The sequence below is a fragment of the Physeter macrocephalus genome, chromosome 6, assembly GCF_002837175.3.
Source record: "Physeter macrocephalus isolate SW-GA chromosome 6, ASM283717v5, whole genome shotgun sequence".
NCBI lineage: Eukaryota > Metazoa > Chordata > Mammalia > Artiodactyla > Physeteridae > Physeter > Physeter macrocephalus.
Window position 1 is genome coordinate 27,297,248 of NC_041219.1, and position 21,144 is coordinate 27,318,391.

At 41.3% G+C, this 21,144-nt stretch overlaps 1 long non-coding RNA gene across 1 annotated transcript in view; it reads right to left on the reverse strand.

Moving 5' to 3' along the window:
- Window positions 1-207: 207 nt before the first annotated feature.
- LOC129392157 (uncharacterized) overlaps window positions 208-21,144 on the reverse strand; it is a 43,346-nt gene continuing 22,409 nt past the window's right edge. Inside the window, exon 3 of the long non-coding RNA XR_008617515.1 lies at window positions 208-273. This is a non-coding gene — a long non-coding RNA (uncharacterized lncRNA). The remainder of the gene's footprint in view (window positions 274-21,144) is intronic.

Sequence of the window (21,144 nt, forward strand, 5' to 3'; positions counted from 1 at the left end):
TGGAAGATTATGCGTTTTCTGTTGACTAATTCTGGATGCTTTTCATCGAGTGCTGCTTTCAGTTGGTCTAATTGGGAGCAGTACTTGTTGGAATTAATCGTTAGGTTTTCCGGAAGGAGCTCATAATAGAGGACTCCCCACCAATACTATCATATACATAACATCACCTTCTTTGGATGAAGACCAGCTTTGCTGTTGGTGGTGGTGGTTTATTTTGCTTGCCCCACGATCTCTTCCATTCCACATTATTGTACAGTGTCCACTTTTCATCGCCTGTCACAATTTGTTTTAAAAACAGAACGTTTTAATTACATTTAAGCAGAGAATCGCTTGTGGAAATACGGTTAGGAAAGTTTTTTCCGCTTAAATTATGTGGAACCCAAACATCAAAGCAATTAACATAACCAAGCTGGGGCAAATGATTTTCAGCGCTTGATTTGGATATTTTGAGCAGGTCGGCTATCTTCCACGTGGTATAACATTGATTGTTCTCACCACCAACAAGGGTGGTGAGAACAAGGGTTCCAGTTTCTCCATATCCTCACCAACACTTGTTATTTTCTGTTCTTTAGGTATACCTAATGGGTATGCAGTAGTTATCTCATCATTGTGGTTTTGATATTCATTTCTCTAATAGTTAGTGGTTTTGAGCACCTTTTCATATGCTTCTTGGCCATCTGTATGTCTTTAGAGAATTGTTTACTCAAGTCCTTTGCCCATTTTTTTATCAGATTATTTTATTGTTGTTGAGTCTACTGTTAAATGATAGACACTAATTCAAATTTTGTAAATTAAAAAAAAAACAAACTACTACACAGACAAAACACATGCTTTCAAGCAATATATGGCCCAGAGACCTCCATTCACTGACCTAATATACGTCCAACACCCTCATCCTGCAGACAAGGAAACCAAAACCTAGATCATAAAGTCAACATGCCCAAGGTTGCATGTGGCTGTCTGGTGTCTGAGACAGAACTAGACCTGAGGTCCTCCAACTCAGGCCTTTGGGACATTTCTTAGAACACTCACCAGAGCCAAAACCTCTGATTTGTAAGAGGTTCCCACTTGCTAAAAATTCATGACTCGACTCAGTGATTTGTGGGAGAAAGTGCAAAAGGCAATAACTCAAAATGTTCTCCCCCCAACTCAAAAAAAGATAAAATATGAGGTGATGGATGTGTTAATTAACTACATGGGAGGATCCTTTCACAGTGTATATGTATATCAAATCATCATGATGAACACTTTCAATATCTTACTTTTTTTGTCAATTAAGCCTCACTAAAGTTGGAAAATAAAAGGCAATAACTCAAGGCAAAGTCAGGCTGAATGGAACTTTCTCTGCCCACAGCCTCCTCCTTCCTTCTCTAGAGGTAGCAACAGAGGGCTGGAAATCCATTCATCCTCAGTTAACAATGGACAAAGGGGAGCCTGTCTGGTGTTAGTCATTGATTGGAGGTCCCCGACTTCTAGCTACACTCACTCTCTACCCCAGAAGTGACTTCTCTTTATTGCTATTTCTGAACTGGAATGTGACCCTACAGCTAGGCAGGGCTGAGGGCGTGTGGGGGACACAAATGGATATTAGAACTATAACTCTGCTGGAGTCTGACACGTGCATTCTCAAGAGGACGCATGGCAATGAGAACTTGGAAAAGGTTGTTATGGAGGGAGGAAAAACGAGGAGTATTCTTAAAAAGAAATGGCGAAGATGTGAAGATGTCTCACCTAGAAAAAGGTCTGGCCTTTCTTTTTCTGGGTCAGACTCATGACTTGCTGGTTATGGAATAATGGAGTGTTTCAGCCCCTAATTTACTGTGTGTCCTGAGGCAAAATTCTGTACTCCTTCTGAAACAGGAGGGAAGCAGGTAGGGCACAACCTTTGAAAAAATGACATAGCCTGAGGACATGACATAAACTGATTAGAACCAAACAGGTCCAAGATGGTGGGTGAGTCAACTTCCACTAGACCTCGAGCCTCATTATACGCTCACTGTAACATATTAGCAAGCTAAATGACACACCCACAGGCACCATGACAGTTCCAAGGCCGACCATAAAGGTCAAAAAGTGGGCAGTGGCCCAATTCCTGGAAACCCCTCCCCTTCCTGAAATAGCTAGAATACTCCTCCCACTCATTAGCCTATGAAGTTACCCACACCTATAAAAACTGACAACCCCATACCCTGGTGCCTTTCTCACCTTCTGAGATGGCTCATACTCTGTCTGTGGAGTGTGTTTCTCTCTAAATAAATCCACTTCTTACCTATCACTTTGTCTCTCACTGAATTCTTTCTGCAATGACACATCAAGAACCTGAGCTTCATTAAGTCCTGAGACCAGGTGTGCGATCTCAGTTAAAAGAACATGGGTTCAAAATATCGTATATTAATGCATATATGTGGAACCTAGAAAAATGGTACAGATGAACCGGTTTGCAGAGCAGAAAAAGAGACACAGATGTAGAGAACAAACGTATGGACAACAAGGGGGGAAAGTGGTGGGGGGGGGCGGTGGGGGGATGAATTGGGAGATTGGGATTGACACGTATACACTAATATGTATAAAATAGATAACTAATAAGAACCTGCTGTATAAAAAATAAATAAAATTAAATTTTAAAAAAAAAGAACATGGTTCAAGTCCCAATCTGGGTTGCACAGTTTCACTTCTACTTGTGTTTTCGTAATATTGTAGAAAAGTGACATAGCTGCAGAATTTTCTGTCATGCTAATTGTGGCATTTAGTCACACCTAAAAGGACATAAATTACATATCCATGCCATCCTGACTTGCCTGGTGTCCCCTGCTCTACTAGCCTCTTGACCAACTTCAGCTGCCTTTGGTGGTTCAGGAATTGAGGGTTTGAGGAGTTAGAGCAGAGGCAGTAGCAACTGTAAAACACCAAGAGACCTCATTCAAACTCACGTGTTCCTAGAGACCGGCTTGAAATTGTTGGTCACCTGGAGCAAACCACCAGCCAACAACTCCAAGCTTTGTGTTAGATGTTGCTGTAGAATTGCTACCTGCCAATTCCCTTGTGGTGAGGGCCTGGGGTGGGGCAGAGGAAAGTTTTGAAAAAGCACTTGGGAGATCCTCGGACAAAACTGCTCACTATACCAATAGTCTGCTACCAGTTGTATTACCCACTATTTAGGGTTGAGTATTGATGATTTCCCGGCACAACCATCATTCAAGTCAGTCTGAATGATGCCTTTTTATTACCAAGGGTTGGAGCTGGCCTTGCTCTGTCTCCTGCTTCCTTAACCATCCACTGTTCTCCCTGGAATAAGCTCAAGAGAGTATGTTTGACAAGTGTTTGCCATAGCCAGTAAATGGTCCAATATGGAGCACAACTTATTAGAAAGGTGTGCTCAGGTTTGCAAGTGGTTTACATTGTTGATATGTCATCAGGATTCAGCCAGAAATGGGATTTTATTATAATCTCGATCAGGGCAAAGGCCATGGCTCACTCATTTTTGTATTCCCAGCACAGAGCACAGGGCCTGACCCCTAGTTAACTTCTAATCATCATGCAGTTCCTTTACTCATTCAAACGCTGATTGAGCACACAAGGTGTACAAAACATGGCCCCAGGAACCCAGCGGGAAGGACAACAAAGCTCAAGACAAGTTAGGCCTCTGCCCTAAGAATGCTTACAAGCTTGACGAGCTTCACCTCCTGCAGGAAACTTCTCTGTCCCCACCATCTGAAGACTCAGTGCTGATCCAAAAGAAAGCACTTACTACAGGGTACTATAATTGCCTGTATGGATTTCTTGAGTACAGGACTATGAATTATTCATTTTTGTAACCCCAGTGCCTAAAACAGAGCTTGGTACTCAGAAGGTGCTCCACAGATATTTGTAATGACTGAACCCATACTTCCCCTCTGACTTCCACTAAGAGACTCATGTCCTGGAATGCGCAATGTCGCTCTCTTGGTTTGTCCCTCATGCCAGCCACCTGCTCGATAATTGCCCACTTACTGACCTGGCTGCCCCACTAGACTGTAAGTTCTCCAAGAGCAAAGGACCACACCTTATTTATGTTGTGTCCTAACATCCAGCAATAGTAGGCAGACCATAAATATTTGCTAGATCGTTGAACAAATAAGTTGAATTATAAATAAAATGAAAGATGCTTAGATATACAAATGATATGCAATTATAGATATAATGATAGTTCTGAAGAGTGATATAAGATTATTCTGACATCTGTGATCTTTTGTTAGAGTGATGGTGGTGGTACTCTTAACTTACAGCAAAACACTACCAGAGAGATACTGAAATCTGTCAACAGTTGCACCATTATGGTTTTCATTCACAGCTCATGCAGTGAAAACACTTCAACCCATCTTTACTTAACCAACTCATTGGATGGATGTAGATCTCCATTTCCTCTCTAAAACACACGGAAAGGGTACAGCTGGAAGGGTCTTCATTTGTGTGTCTGCTTCTGCTCCCACCAGCTGAGCTGTATGATTTCTAAGACTCAGTTGACTTTGTTCCCACTCACATTTATGTCCATTGTAATTGCTATTATACTTTTCAATTCAATTCAATATTGTAGAAGCTGATGAAATAGGAATGCAAAACAAGAGTTGTTATTTTACAGAAATGAACTTGAATGTATTAGGAAAGGTTGAAAAGATAAATCATTAAAAATATTTTCAGATTAGGGGTGAGCTAGTAAACTCTGAAAGTTTGGGGGGAGAAAAATCTACTAAGATTCTACACTCAAAACTGGAAAATGTGCATCATACTTTATGGAAAGAGTTTGTGCAAAAAAGACAACATAGAACTTGAATCAGCCAGCCCATGCTGAAAGAAAACTTTAGTTTTGAGGCCTAAACCAAAACTAGACAAATGAATCTACCTTATATGTTGTGAGTTGTATAAAAACATTTAAGGCTTGTAGGTATCATATCCTTTATGATTATCAACTTTTACAGTTTTGGGGGGGTTTTTTATTTACTGATTGCTGGTCTACAGATCTGGAGAGATTTTCTACTGTATGTTGGATCATTCAAAGGCTCCATCTAAAATAGTAACTCACCAGGAAGATCCCGGTAATCCCATCCTCCTGGCTTCCTGCCCTAATGACTAGAGTAATATAGGATGGTTCTGGTCACATTTCTATCTTACCATTTTCTCTAACACCCTGATTAAGATAGGAGAATCTAACCAATTGTAAGGCATTTAGATGTCTGTTTCCACATCTCTATAATTTTTTTTCACTCTAACATTATACTGAAAACGAGAAACAATTTTCTTGAACAGAAGCTCTCTCTAGAGAAAAGGAAAATGGGTAACTGACTTTTGTTGAGTTCTGCCTTCTGAGAGCAGGTTCTTTTCACATCTAATCTCATGTAATCTTCACAGACACTCTGGGAGTTTGAGCTCATGGGCCTCATTTTATAGATGAGGAAACTGAGGTCCTGAGAGTTTAAGCAAGGTCACACAGCCAGTACTAGAGACGTGGCATGTGATCCACCGTGAGCCAATATACTTCCCCAGCCACCAAATTACCTCTCATGACTTGCCCTAGATCTGACATCCTTGTTTTTTTTTTTTTTCTTCATTAATAAAGTAGTATTGTGGCTATATATTGTATTTCTTCCCCCAAAGCTCCAGCCACTTCAAGCGGATTTTTTGGTTTCATTATTGGTATATGTCCAAGCTGAGCAACTCCTTTGCCCTCCTCCAACCTGGCTGGGGCTGCCTAGGCCCTGTGAAAAGTTCCTGTGCCCTATGTTATGTTGCAGCTCTTCTAGAAATTCTTCAGGCTACCCTCCACCCATCCACTTTCAACTCTCTCTCTCTGCTATAAGTTGAACTCTGTCTCCCCAAAAGATATGGAAGTCCTATGAATGTGACCTTGTTTTGAAATACAGTCCATGCCGATGATCAGGTTAAAATGAAGTCATTAGGGTGGGCCCTAATCCAATATGACTGGTGTCCTTATAAAAAAGGGGATATTTGAACACAGACACAAACGGAGAGAAGACAATGTGAAGACACAGGAAGGATGCCATCTACAAGCCAAGGAGCACCTGAGGATATCGAAGCTAAGAGGGAGGCTTGGAACTGTTCTTCCTGATAACCTTTAAAAGAAACTAATCCTGCCAACCTCTAGAACCATGAGACAATAAATTTTTGCTCTTTAAGCCACCCAGCGTCATTGCAGGCCCAGGCTTCTAATACATTCTCTCTCTTTCCCTCTCTCTCTCTCTCTCTTTCTCTTTCTCTGATCTGGTTTCCATAGATTCCCTGGGCCAGGGTTTGGTTTCTCTCAGAGATAGGGCCTCCCACTCTCCCTGCCTTGCAGAACAGTCCCCCGGGGACACCTGCTCCCCCCCACCGACAATGCAAGCTCCCAGCACACCAAGGTCAAACCCTGGCCCAGTTACCCAGGCCCCCACTTGGGAAGGGGGGTTCCAAGGGAAGGGAGATTGGACAGCAGTAGAATAGTCACCTCTTTTTTCATTTTGATTTGTTTGTCAACTAAATAGGATTATAATGCAAGGCAGACACCACTGTATAGAATGGCCTTTTCTCACACAGGTTAGAACTGTTATCCTGACTGTTCCTTGCTGACCTAATATCTTCTATTTTATGTCTTTTATTATTATCACATGGTCAGACTCCAACAAAGCCTTTCCCTGAAATCACCAGGAGAATCACAAAATTAATTAAAAGCTGCAAAGCACTCATCAAGTTTCTATCACAAAATTCTTTGGTGTCATCTTGACCAAATCCCTCCAACATTCTGACTGAAGTTGGGAGTGAGACATTAATCATTGTCACCACAATGCATCATATTGGGTTTTAGTATTTAATCATTTTTCATTTGAAAGATGCCTGAAGGTGGGTGGTTTTAATGCATGTTTTAAACACATCAGAAATTCCCATCCTTAGTTGTTTCAAACGGGACCACATATAGTTCTAGTCTATTCAGGTAACAAATATTAATCAAGTACCTACAAAGTGGCAGGCACTGTTTTAGTCACAGTGGCAAACAAGATAAAGCCCCTGCCCTCCTAGAGCTTATTATAGTCTAATATCAGAGATAGGCAATAAACAAAAATGTATAAAATTGGATCTCAGGTCATGATAAGTACTATGGGGAAAAATAAGGCTACAATTATTTGTTCAATATCAGTCTTCCCTTTAGGTTATAACTTTCATTAGGACAGTGGCCATGTCTGTCTCAGTGCTAGCTCATAGTATGCATTTTTATTTATTTATTTTTGGCTGTGTTGGGTCTTCGTTGCCGCATGCAGGCTTTCTCTAGTTGCGGTGAGCAGAGGCTACTCTTCATTGCAGTGTGCGGGCTTCTCATTGCGGTGGCTTCTCTTGTTGTGGAGGTGGGCTCTAGGCACACGGGCTTCAGTAGCTGCAGCACGCAGTCTCAGTAGTTGTGACACATGGGCTTAGTTGCTCCATGGCAAGTGGGATCCTTCCAGACCAGGGATCGAACCCATGTTCCCTGCATTAGCAGGCGAATTCTTAACCATAGAATGCATTTGATAAGGGTTGTTGAATGGATGAATGATGGATGGATGGATGGATGGACAGACGGACAGACAGATGAAGCAATGGATACATGGAACTCAACACGCATTTTGGGCTCCTAAGAAGCCATGTATATCCTACACTGAAAATTCATTGGTTCAGACACACATTTTGTGAGCCCCCATTGTGTGCCAGAAACAGGCTAGACACTGAGAATGAAGATGGATAAGATAACGTCCTTTCCTGGGGCTTCCCTGATGGTCCAGTGGTTAAGAATCCACCTTCCAGTGCAGGGGATGCGGGTTCAATCCCTGGTCGGGAAACTAGGATCCCACATGCCGCGGGGCAACTAAGCCCAAGCGCTGCAACTACTGAGCCCGTGTGCTGCAACTAGAGCCTGCACGCTGCACCTACTGAGCCTGCACACTCTGGAGCCCGCATGCCACAACCAGAGAAGCCTGCATGCTGCAACGAAGAGCCTGCGTGCCACAACGAAGACCCAGCACAGCCAAAAAAATAAAAATTAAAAAAATAACATGCTTTCCTTCAGGGAGCTCACACATAGACTTCTAAAAGTACAAGAACCTTGTCATGGAGGTATATATGTGGTACTCTCTGCTTCTTTGGGGGAGACGGGGGAGAGTTAGAGGGGATGGTGGTACAAGAAAGGGGTCCCGAAGGAAGTGAAACTTGAACTGAATCTCGAGGAGGCTGCCAGGTCCAGAAAAGGCATTCTGGGCAGAGGGACGAGCAGGGGCAGAAGCTGGAGACATAGGAAAGTCTAGGGACACCAAGGCCGTCTCTTGTTAAAACGGGAACCCAGGGAGGAATGATGGAGGCTGGAAAATGAGGCAGAAGCCAAACGTTGACTGCCTCCTTGGCATATGTCAGCTCTTTCATTGCAGAAATCCCATGAGCTTATCAGATGGGTTCTAAAGGTCAGCAAAGCTAAAGGATTGGGGATATTGAAGTAGTTAAATGAGTAGTTGCCTAGAAACCCTGTTTGGCACAATAGCATCTTGTTTTCCCTCATGCTGTTTGGTTTCCATGCTGGGCTATCAGATTCTGCATCTTCCTGTGTCTGAAAACCATAGACCGTCCTCTGGGCAGGCCTAGGTGAGGCCACTAAAGTGGTCCGTTTGTCTGACTGCAAACCTACTAATCCCGGATTCAAATCGGCTCTGTTCCCCACGCACTGCACCTCACTGCCACAAACCTGCTCTGCTGGTTTAGGCTGGCCTCCTCCAGAAAGGAGAAATGTTTAGACACTGGTGGGGAAGGAGTGCTCTGCTGGTCTTGGGGAGCTGCCTGCAGGGAAATGCAACCTATCCTAAGGTCAGGTCACTTTTTACCTTACATTTACAAAGGGAAAGAGCATCTTAGTGATTCTATTTACTTAAGAACCCCCAAATTTAATGGTGCCCCAGTATGTATAATCATGTTCATTTTTCCCTGCAGAAAACATGGAAATTAGAGGAAATACAAAGAATAAAGTTAAAATTACAGTAAATCAATATCTTAGAACCATTGTTGATGTTCTGGAGTATTTCCTTGTAGCCTTTGTTTTTATGAACACACACACACACACACACACACACACACACATCAAAATTCATCTGTTTAGCTCCTACCACAGTGTCTGAAACATCTATGTGCTAATAAATGTTCAGTGAATAAATGAATGAATATCATTTCATTTTTACACATTTGTAATGATACATACAGTATGGAATTTTGTGCATTATAAGTATTTTTTACACCATTGTGAAAGCATTTTTTATGACTGCACAAATACTATTGTGTGAAATAATGCTGACTGTCTAATACATAACCCTACATTTACATCTCTGAAGATTTCCTTAAGCTAGATTCCTAGCTGCGAAAGAGAATAAACATTTTTGAGCTCCTGGGTCATTCAGTGTTGATGAACTTTCCAGGCTGAATTCCAGGTTGAAGTGATTCTTCACACGGAAACCCAAGTAGTCCTCTGAGAACTCTCTGGCAGCCTGCATGCAGCTGCTTCCCATACGCTGGGTGACGGACCCTCTTTCGTGGGCCTTGGCCCCATAATTTCTCAGACCCCAGATAGCCTCACTTGTCTAGCATCCTTGGGCCATCCCCAGGCTGGACCTTGCTGGATTAAGCTCCAGCTCAATTGCTCTGGTCCTCCACAAAGGATCAAGGGAGCTGGTCCTCAGTATGGCATTCCATTTAGTTTTCACTTTGGCATTGTCTTTACTGATTTCCTGCTCTTTAACCATATCTATGCTGAACAATTTCTGTGTCACAAAGCTATTGCTTTTCTTTTTCCATCCTGTGTGCAGTTTGAGATGAGGATTTAAAAGGGTGACCATGTCCCCATTTAGGACAACATAACTTGTACTAAAAAATATCATCTGGGGCTTCCCTGGTGGCGCAGTGGTTGAGAGTCCGCCTGCTGATGCAGGGGGCGTGGGTTCATGCCCCGGTCCGGGAAGACCCCACATGCCACGGAACGGCTGGGCCCATGAGTCATGGCCGCTGAGCCTGTGCTTCCGGAGCCTGTGCTCCGCAACGGGAGAGGCCACAACAGTGAGAGGCCTGCGTACCGCAAAAAAAAAAAAAAAAAAATCATTTGACTGATATTCTGTGCCTTTGGTGACACCATGATATATGCCATTCCAACTGCATTCTTCACACGTGCATGTTACTGTGTTATACCCTGGAAAAAACTTTTTTTAAGATTGAATCTCTGCCTTACAGAATTCAGATTCACCACTCTGACATCTTTACCTAAAGGTCATTTCCCAGGAAGTCTTTCCTGACTATATTATTTACATTTGTAACCCCCTTCTTCCTCTACTTCTTTTCACAGCATATCACGTCTCACCTACTATATGTCTTACTTATTTTTCTTAACTGTTGTGTCACCCCACTGAAACAAAACCATGACAAAGCATTCATTCATTATTTAGCAAATACCTCCAGGTGTCTAGAATTGTGATAAGCATGGAATGAAGTCTACACACACACACAAAAAGGAGCTTACAGTTGAATTAGAAACATCAAACAGTTAAGCAAATATATAAAGCAGGCTGTAATTTTAAAATACTAAACTAACGAGGCAGGACAAAGTAGATGTGCTTTGGAGGAAGTGAAGAAAACAGACTGTGAAGTAAGAGTAAAAACTGGTAAGAAGTAGATGAGGTTTAAAGGCAGGTTGGAACTTGAGGGAGGAATTTAAGGTAGAAACATTTGACTCATCCTGTAAACAGTGCAGATTTCTGAGCAGGAGAGTGGCATGATGAAAATGGTTTATAAAGATGACTAGTGGGCAAAGAGCAAAAATAAAAAACCATGATGAGAGGACAGATGAAAGGAAACTGATTGGACAGGTCAGTGGGACCTGAGATGCGGAGGGACTAAAAGAAGGTGATAAATGAGAAAGGATGGAGGACAGCACTGCAGAGGCATAGCTAAGAACACCGAGTCAAAATGTGTCAGCCTCCAACCAGGCAATTCTCAAAATAAAATGTCAAGATCATCCACCATTAAAGAGGACGTTGCTAGTGGGCTTTAGGAGACTCTGAGGTTGGCTGCCTGAATGTGGAGGAGAGGGTGGGAGATAAAGACAGCTGGCGTATTCTATGCAAAGTTAAACCAATTTAAAGAGCCCACATAAAGAGGAATACAAATGAGAAGAGGGAAAAAAATGTGAATTGCTATTTTAGATAAATCCCATATGGGTTATGCTCTTAATTTACTTAAAGCAGATGGCTGGACACAGGACTGTTTAATTTATTACTGTCCTGCCATTCAGAGCCAGAGCCTTCCTTAGGTTCCTAAGCAACTATGATGGGAAATGTCAGATTGCATGAAATTTCCTGATTAGACCATGTGACCCAAGCGCATCACACTGAAAATAATTCGAATACTCAAAATCGCTTATCCTAGACACCAGCTGCCAGTTCTTTTCCCACGGCAGATGGATGGGTGGGCCTCCCCGTCTTTGCAGGCAGTATGGTGGGAGATCTAGGAATAAGACAGACCAAAATAAAAAGTGGGAGAGGATTTGGAAGAAAGCTTGGGAATCTGGTATTTCAGATTCTCTCTTGTGGTACTATGTACATCCCCAAATTCTCTATAAGGGAAGGAAAGTAGCAAAGCATTTAAAAAGAAGCATTTAAAATTCTCTGGCAATTAAGCAGCCTCTGAGTCAGCAAACTCATCTAATAACCTGAGTAACATTTGCGATAACATCGGAGGATTGAAAAAGTATAGGAAGAATCAGGAGCTAGGCTGGTTTATGATCTGAAGAAGAAAGCACAAATAATATAACAAAAGCAATAAATTAACATTTTTTGAGGAGGAGTCACTATGTGCTGGGCCCTGTATGAATTATTATTACCCCCGTTGTACAGATGAGAAAACTGAGGATTCCTAGAGGATTAAGTTAGGTCACAGAGCTAGTAAGTGACATGATTACAGACCAGTCCCATGGATCTGTCAGAGTGTAAGAAAGTGGTTGGTGAGAAAAGGTGAAGAGCAACAAGCTGCTAATGCCAGAATTAGAGCATGACAGGTGCCTCCCTGTGGCATTTCTTATGAGCAGAGCACAGAGATAAGGTTGACAGAAGTGACTGCTTAGTGCAGAAGGGAGCATTTGCCAAATGCAATGCGGTATCCTACCTTGGATATCGGAACAGAAAAAAGACATTACTGAAATATGAAAAAGTCTGGGGTTTAGTTAATAGTCATGTACCAATGTTAGTTTCTTTGTGGTGATAAATGTACCATAATAAGTGAGATGCAGGTAAGGGATACAGGGGAATTCTGTACCATCTTGCAACTTGCCTGTAAATCTGAAATTATCCTAAAATAAAAAGGTTATTTTAAGCTTTTTAGAAAGAAAAGAGTATTTGTGACAGGTTCACAAACATTCTTCAGAGTAGTATCATTTAAAATGGAAATGGCAAGGGTAGCACTACAGTTCTGTGGCTGGTCATATTTCTCAGCAGACAAGATTATTACTAATGACAATCACAATGACTAACATTATTGAGCACTTATCATTCCAGCCTCCATCCAAAGGATGCCACACACATGCCTGCATGTCATATTCAAGACAACACTTATAAATTAAGAAGGTGTTATTATTATCCCAATTTACAGTTGAGAAAAGCTCTTAGGATAGTGCCTGGAATTTCTGGTAGGCACTATTTTTTTTTATTATTATCATAGAGGTTAAGAAACTGGGCCAGCTTGTGAGCAACAGAGTAACAATTCAAACTAAACCCTAAAAGGCTTCCATTTACTAACTGTATGGCTTGGGCAAGTTTGAAAAACAAAAGAAAGCTAATAACAGGGAGTGGATTTTAAAATGTGTTGAGAGTTGCATCATAACAACTTAAGTTTACAAACAGACAGTTAATTGTCTATTAAGTATTCAAAATCAATGAGTTAAATTTAATTGAATAACTTGAAGATACCCAGGCTATACAGTACTATATTGAGGTCAATAAAAAGGGGCTGAAAATTATCTTTCTCAAGAATCCTGGGATACACCTCTGGGTATGAGAACCAAGTAAGAGCAAGCAGAGACAATAAGGAGACGGTGAGCCCCCAGGATCAATGGGAGCCACTAGGAAAAGTGTTTCCAGATCTCCCTTGGGGGGTCAAATGACTACAGCTCACTGGACCAGGCAGATTCCCCTGATGAGAAGTATTTCCTTATGAGGGGAAGCTGGAAGGGCAAATTATGAAGACAGCTTTCTGATGACTGATGTGAAAATGACTGTGGGGAGAAGCAGGACGGCTGGTCAGCAGCCCTTGCTCATCCACATTCAGTTTAACCCCATACACCTTCATTTAGCATTCTCTTAGTGTTGGGGATGATGCTAAGCTCTGGGAAGGATACAAAGGTGGAAAAAAGTAAAACAGTGCCTAACCTCCTGAGTTTACATCTAGCTGTGTATTTCACCAGAAGAAAACCCAGCAACCACGCAGTACAGGGAATACCCTTAATTTCAATCTTCACTCTGTGCCTGGTCCAAGTTGTAGGCTTTGTTTGGACCTCGGTAAGAATAATGGCAAATAATATTTGCTGGGGAAGATTGTTGTGAGGATGGAAAATGAGGTAAGTGTCTATAACAATGTCTGACGCAGAAAGTGAAGAGGAGTCCATCATAAATCCATGTTGCTTTCCTTTATTTACCTCCAGCAAGAAAGAGAAATCTCTTACTCACACCCCCAGTCACCCACATCTTCATTTCAAATTAGACCTTGACCTCAACTGTTACAGCAAAAGGGAGGTCACAGAGACAAGATAAGAGGCCAAATTTTTGGCTTCAGACACTACAGGAGCCCAAGTCCGAAGAGTATGAAGACGACTTGGGAGGATTTCAAGAATGGACTTTAGAACCTCACCACATTATTGTTACCCACCTGCCCCCAACCTAGGCACAAAAATGGGGGTGCTGAAATACACACCACACTTGTTGACAGAAAGCTGCTTAGAACCTGAAAAAGTAGATGTCCTTTTCTCATCCATCGGCCCAGATCTGGAGCCGCTTCTAATTTGCACAAGAAATAGGCCAGCAGCAGCCTTGCTCTTCCCCACCCCCATACCTGCCTAAAATGTGACACCCTTGCACTTCTCAATCCAAAACAGGTTGAGAAAATAACAAAATCCTAAGCCTGGAGTCATATAACTTATTCTTTTATTCAACAAGTATTTATTCAGCCCCTACTGTGTGCTCTGGAACATTTTCTACTCCCTGGAACCCCTGGGCTGCCTTTAATCTCTGTTCCACCCCGCTGGCCCTGCAAGCCTCTAGTTTATAATCTATTTACTGTTTCTTAGCCAACGTCCACTTCCTGACAAGCAGGTCTGCCATCCTTTTCCTCCAGAATAGAATATTGTTCTACACTCCCCTGTCCCCCAGGGTTTACCTCTTCCTTCATGGCTTAATTCGAAGCCCTTAATCCCTTCATTGTTCAGCTCCTCTTACTTCTCTTCCCCGTATTCTATCACCAATATCTGATCTCAACTCCCCACACAACAGCCTCCAGATAGAACAAAGGGGACTGAAAGAATGTAACTCATTTACCTGTGGTTACCCAACTCATGAGTAGTCCAATCCAACAAATTCTGTAAAAATAGTAATGGTAATGATAATAGCTAGCACTTGAGAGTGAGATTAGGGACAGGTCACAATTATTAGTAGAGACAAAGTCTAAGGACTGACCATGGGAGTAAGCACCATAAGGTAGGGTCAGGGCAAGGTCTTTGGAGGAGGAGAATCCAAAAAAAAAAAAAAAAACCCAGACCAGATATTGAAAAAATAACCCATGAGCGTAAAACAATCATCAGGAAGTATGACAGAAGTAGTGTGGGAAAGAGGCATCTGGAGCTTTAACCTTAAGGAATGAGGGTGTATGTCAGAAAAAGGATGTGGTAAAAGACTACAAGGTGGGATATAGTCTGATGACTTGAGAGTCAGAGCTGGTAAGGAGACCTGAGGATGGGGTTGGAAAATGGTCTGGAAGCAGTGATGAGGATACCTCAGGTCTTAATCTGTTTAGGACACTATAACAGAAATGCCATAGTTTGGGTGGCTTATAGACAACCAAAATTTATTTCTCACAGTTCAAGAGGCTGGAAGTCCAAGATCAAGGAGCCAGCAAATTTGGTATATGGTGAAAACTAGCTTCCAGGTTCATAGATGGCTATCTTCTCCCATGTCCTCATAAGATGGAAGGGGAAGAGGCAGCTCTCTGTGGTCTCTTTTATAAGGGCACTAATCTCATTCATAAGGGCTCCACCCTCATGACCTAATCACCTCCCAAGGCCCCACTTCCTAATAACATCACATTGGGGGTTAGGTTTTAACATACTAATTTGGGGAGGGGTCACATTCAGTCCACGGTATGCACCCCACTTGTAGGCCCATAGTACAAGTGAAATGGAGCAGGACCCTATGGTCCTCCCCGCCCCCTTCCATGTCCTCTGCCTGCCTTTTGTCTGTGGAAAAACTTTAGCCAAAGACTAAGTTTAATCAGAGAAATGAGAAAATGCAGAAGCAAAGAAAAGCAGTCCAACAAGACTAAATAATAACAGTTTAGTCATTAAGCATAGTCAACGACCTTTAGTTCCGTCTCACGGGCTATAGATAATATTCTGAGCCATATCCTGTGAGCTGTCTTATAGATACTGAAACCCCCACCAGGTGGAAGAAGTTAACTACATGATGACCAGACTGTAGCCATGACATAAGCTGCCGCAATTCCAAGAATTTGCCTCAAAGAAATGGAGACAAACCCACCCTGGAACTGAAGATTAACTGTACTCAAAACAATTAAAAAAAAAAAATCAGGACCACTGATAACCAACTTCAAGATGACTGTCAGAGCTGACTGTGTTGTTTCTGCAGGTAGCCCCCTCCCTCCGTCTATAAATGTTCTTGCTCACTGATTGTCAGTGGGGGGGAGTCAGCCTTTGGACACGGGTCCACCCTCCCCCTCAGTTGCCAGCATCCACAATCAAGCAAACTTTCCTTTCCACCAACCTTGCCTCTTTATTGACTTTTGAGCGGTGAGCAGCCGGACCCCACTTTCGGTTACACAAGGAGTGATGGAGAGAAAATGGCCAACACCTGCAGAAGAACCAGTGTCCGGGCAAGAACCATGTCTCCAGTGTAGCAAGAAGGTGAAGAGAACATTCAGAGAAGTGAGGTATAGAGGGGATATTGTGAGGTCACTGTGGAAGGGTTTCAAAAGTTGGGGAGGAGTGAGATACAGAGTCAGAAAAGGGACATATGAGGCTATGTGGAGATCAGAGTCCAAAGGTTGAGAGATGATTTGGGAGACCAGGGCTGACATAAATGGAGAGGAATGCAAGATGGGATTAGCGCAGGACACCAGGTCTGATAGCAGTGGCACAGTTGTGGGTTGGGGGCCAGCGGGTGAGGGTTGGCCAGGAACACTCTGAGCTCTTGCCCATTGCAAATTCATAATCTATTGGGGGAGACCCAAATATAGTGAGAGAACAATGCACCCCAGATTACCTTTGGAATTCAAAGACTATCGAAGCCTATAGGAAGGTCACCCAACTCAAAACTCATACAGGGAAGGCCAAGGAAAATGAGAGAGAGGGGGAAAGAGAAAGAGAGAGAATAGAAATAGAATTCCATAAAATTACCGCCACTACTAGAAAATAATTGAGATGCTTCTCCTATAGCAATGAGTCTTTGTGCTACACTTAATCTTAGCCAAAAGGCCAAGAAGCTATGAAATGAGTCTTTGTACAAATGAACCATAAACTGAAAAAGTTGTGTTTATATTCACATTATTTGAATAGTCTTTGATCTTGTCAGAGTGAAATTTATTGCCTTTGGCTAGAGAACTTTGCAAGATTTACACAGCAAAGGGTGAGTATAATATTATCTTTAATATAAGTTGTAAAATTCTGAATAGATATAGAGATTTTCTGAGAGTAAAAAATAGGAAACATTTTAAAAGCTAAGAGTCTAATACATCCCTATCTCTCTATTACCTGAAATGTCTAAAATTACCTCTGGTATTTAGGGTGATGGGTACAGAGAAAGAATTAAATTGATGGAACTTTCCCCAACTCCCCTATCTAAATTAGCCGTACTCTCTCTTTTTTTTTTTTAAACATCTTTATTGGAGTATAATTGCTTTACAATGGTGTGTTAGTTTCTGCTTTATAACAAAGTGAATCAGCTATACATATACATATATCCCCATATCTCCTCCTTCTTGCGTCTCCCTCCCACCCTCCCTATCCCACCCCTCTAGGTGGTCACAAAGCACCGAGCTGATCTCCCTGTGCTGTGGCTGCTTCCCACTAGCTAGCTATTTTACATTTGGTAGTGTTAGCTGTACTCTTTCTATGTCAACGTTTGTTGAGTGCTTAAATGTACCTCATGTAATCCTCATAACCTTTTTCCCATTTTTATTACAAAAAATTCAATGCTTAGAAAGATAAAATAACTTGCCAGTGTCCCACAGCTAGTGAAGAGCTAAAGCAAATTCACAACTGTCTGTTAAAACCACTGCCTCTTCCCTTACACCATGATGCAGTCACATTTTCAAGATTTTTTAATTGCAAAAAGCTATTCATGTTGTCCACACTAGTCAGTAATCCACTTACCTCTTTCAGTAGTTTCAAGGAAAAATGCTATTGATTAGATCCAAGAAGCTTTTTATATGGTTGTTAATACCTAAAGCAGAATAAAATATAATGGGGAGAATCTCCCTCTCAGGAACTCTGCAGATTACAGGCTAGTTTAGCAAAATGAATCTGGTTGTGTTCAGTAGAAGGAATACACTGGAGACAGGCTGACAAGGCTGGCCAGCAAGAAAACCCTAATGGGGACACTCATCACACCATAACTAGAGAGCTGGTGTTGAAAATAGGCTTAGTCTACAAGGCATCCTCATTTAAAAAAACAAATAAAAAAAGCATCTGTCGACCCATAAAGATGGGCTACTATTCTAACGTAGAACATTTACTCATCCTAAAATAAATCTAAGAGATTATGTTTTACAAACACAAAAAGGTTCAATCAGGGGTGACTGGAGACAACAATATATCAATCTCCATCGGCATCTATGAAATTCAGACAAAAAGTTTGCAGAGCCCTAATGCATGTCAGATAAACCCCAGGGTTTTGTGCAACACCGTTTAAACACTTCATTAAAATCATTTATTAGTACCCTTGGCATGGTTGTCCTATCTGTTATTTAAACAATTCCCTCTATGGGGGCATTTGGTTGGTTTCTATTTTTCTCCAATGTAAACAATGCTGTAATCAATACCCTTGTACATATATTTTGGCATAATTCTTTGATTGTTTCCTTAGAATAAATTCCTAGAAGTGCTGGGTCAAAGCACAGACACAGTTTTGAAGCTTTTGATAGATATTGCCAAAATGTCCTCCAGATATTTAAATACCACATTAAGATTTCTAGTTCAATGAAAGTTTCTAGGATTCTTCTCAGAGTAACTAAGAGCAAAAGGAAGAGATCAGATCCAGAATCCTGGGTTTGAGTCCTGTGTTTACCATTTGTTAGCTGTGTGACCTTAGTCGTTACTCAACCCTTCTATTTCTTTATCTATAAATTGGGTATAATAGCAGTACTCAACTCATAGAGTTGCTTTAAGAATTAAATAAATCAATGTCTGTAAAGACCTTAGAACCAGGCATAGTAAGCCTTACATTAAGTGTTCACTACTATAATCATCCTTGGTTCTTATACTTTGGACTTCAAAACCAATTTTAAAAAAAGAATTAAGGGAATCAATATGAGTTTGCCTTTTTTTTCTGTTTTTCCCAAATAAAAACATTTTTTAAAAACCCAGTACATAAGCAGCACTTCATAGCAAAAATTATATTTTAATAACACTAAAAATTTAAGAAGAACATAATATCAGAATACATGACTTTTATTCTTATATTTAGCTTTAAGAGAAATTTTTTATATTATACTTATTTTTCTCATTTCTCCATGGAGCAGTGAATACGTTATTTGTTCACGTGTTTGAGAACCACTGGACAGCCATATTTTCCAAAACCCTTACATTTCTTTTTTTTTCTTTTTAACAAAACCCTTACATTTCTATTTTTACTAATTAATAATTAAAGGTTTTAAACTTTTTAAAAAAAATAAATCATAGAATTTGGACTGTAGCTTTTGTGAACTAGGCAAATAAAAGATAATAGAATCATAAAGTCAGCTTACTGACTTTGCAAGATGCAAATAATAGAGGAAAAAGAAACATTCTTTTATATGGCTCTGAAAGAAAATAAAAGTGTAGCTAAAACCCATTCTTTGGCCAGAAAGCTTGACACCCCTACTTTTATTTTGACAGAGGAATCCCTATGAAGTTGTTGGAATAGAAATGAAATTCCTGAGCACCTAAAAGCCAAATCATTTGTAGAAGAGCCAGACATTGAATTAACTCCAAGCAAAACCTGAAGAGGAACACAGAAACATTTAGGGAAACCACATGAACTAATGGCAGAGACAATGATCACTGATCACTCCATCCATAATTGTCTCCATCTTGAAAACAATTTGTTTTGCATGAATGATGCTACTGCATGATTTGCTGACCAGTTTTCCAAGTCACTCACTAATTGTCAGGCACATATTTAACAAAGAGCTAATAGTAACGACTAGCATTTCATGAGCGCTCACTGGTGCCTTGCACTGTGCCTGGCCTTCTCTCCTTTTATCATCACAGCCATTCTGTGACAAGGGAGTATTGTTCTAATTTCTATTTTAAAGGCGGTGGAACTCAGACCTGGAGACATTAGTAACTTGGCTCAAAGGTTACACAGGTGGAACCAAACCAGTCCAGCTGACTCCACGATCTTACTCTTTCTTTTTTTTTAAAAAAATTATTTATTTATTTATTGGCTGCATTGGGTCTGTTTCTGCGCGTGGGTTTTCTCTAGTTGCTGAGAGCGGGGGCTACTCTTCGTTGCAGTGCACGGGCTTCTCGTTGCTGGCTTCACTTGTTGCAGAGCATGGGCTCTAGGCACACGGGCTTCAGTAGTTGCAGTGCACGCAGGCTTTAGGGCACGGGCTCAGTAGTTGTGGTGCATAGGCTTAGTTGCTCCGAGGCATGTGGGACCTTCCCGGACAAGTGATCAAACCCATGTCCCCTGCATTGGCAGGTGAATTCTTAACCACTGCACTACCAGGGAAGTCCCTCCATGATCTTACTCTTAACCAATGTGCCACACCACCATTCTAGACCCTATTTTGTCATTTTTAAATGTTAAGGGGAAATACAATACTTCCACCTCACAAGAAAAGAAAACATGCACTAGTCATCATTAACAAGTATACTGGAAATGACCTGAACTACAGGGAATCTTCCATCACAGGCCAGGATCCCTACTTACTCCATTACCTTTGCATATCCCAGCCTTGGCTTTCTCAGCTCTTTTTTTGAAATGAGTGATGTCTGAAGTTCTGTCAAACAAGGAATTCATGGGGGTAAACAATTCAATAGATTTTTTTCTTTCCTTAAATTCAAAGTTGGCTTCTAGTTAACACTTTAGATGGGAGATAGTGTGGGAAAGGAAGAAGATGCTAAGAATCTTAATTATTATTTTAGAAGATTGGCAGTTGCTTCATTTCTTTTATTAGTTATACATCTAGTAAGGCCATCAGACCCAATCAAAAAATGCACAGAAGACCTAAAAAGACATTTCTCCAAAGAAGACATACAGATGGCCAATAGGCACATGAAAATATGCTCAACATGACTAATTATTAGAAAAACGCAAATCAAAACTACAATGAGGTACCACCTCACACTGGTCAGAATGGCCATCATTAAAAAGTTTACAAATAACAAATGCCAGAGAGGGTGTGGAGAAAAGGGAACCCTCCTACACTGCTGGAATGTAAACTGGCACAGCCACTATGGAGAACATATGGAGGTTCCTTAAAAAACTAAAACTAGAGTTGCCATATGATCCAGCAATCCCACTCCTGGGCATATATCCAGAGAAAACTCTAATTCGGAAAGATACATGCACCCCAATGTTCATAGCAGCACTATTTACAATAGCCAAGACATGGAAACAACCTAAATGTCCATCGACA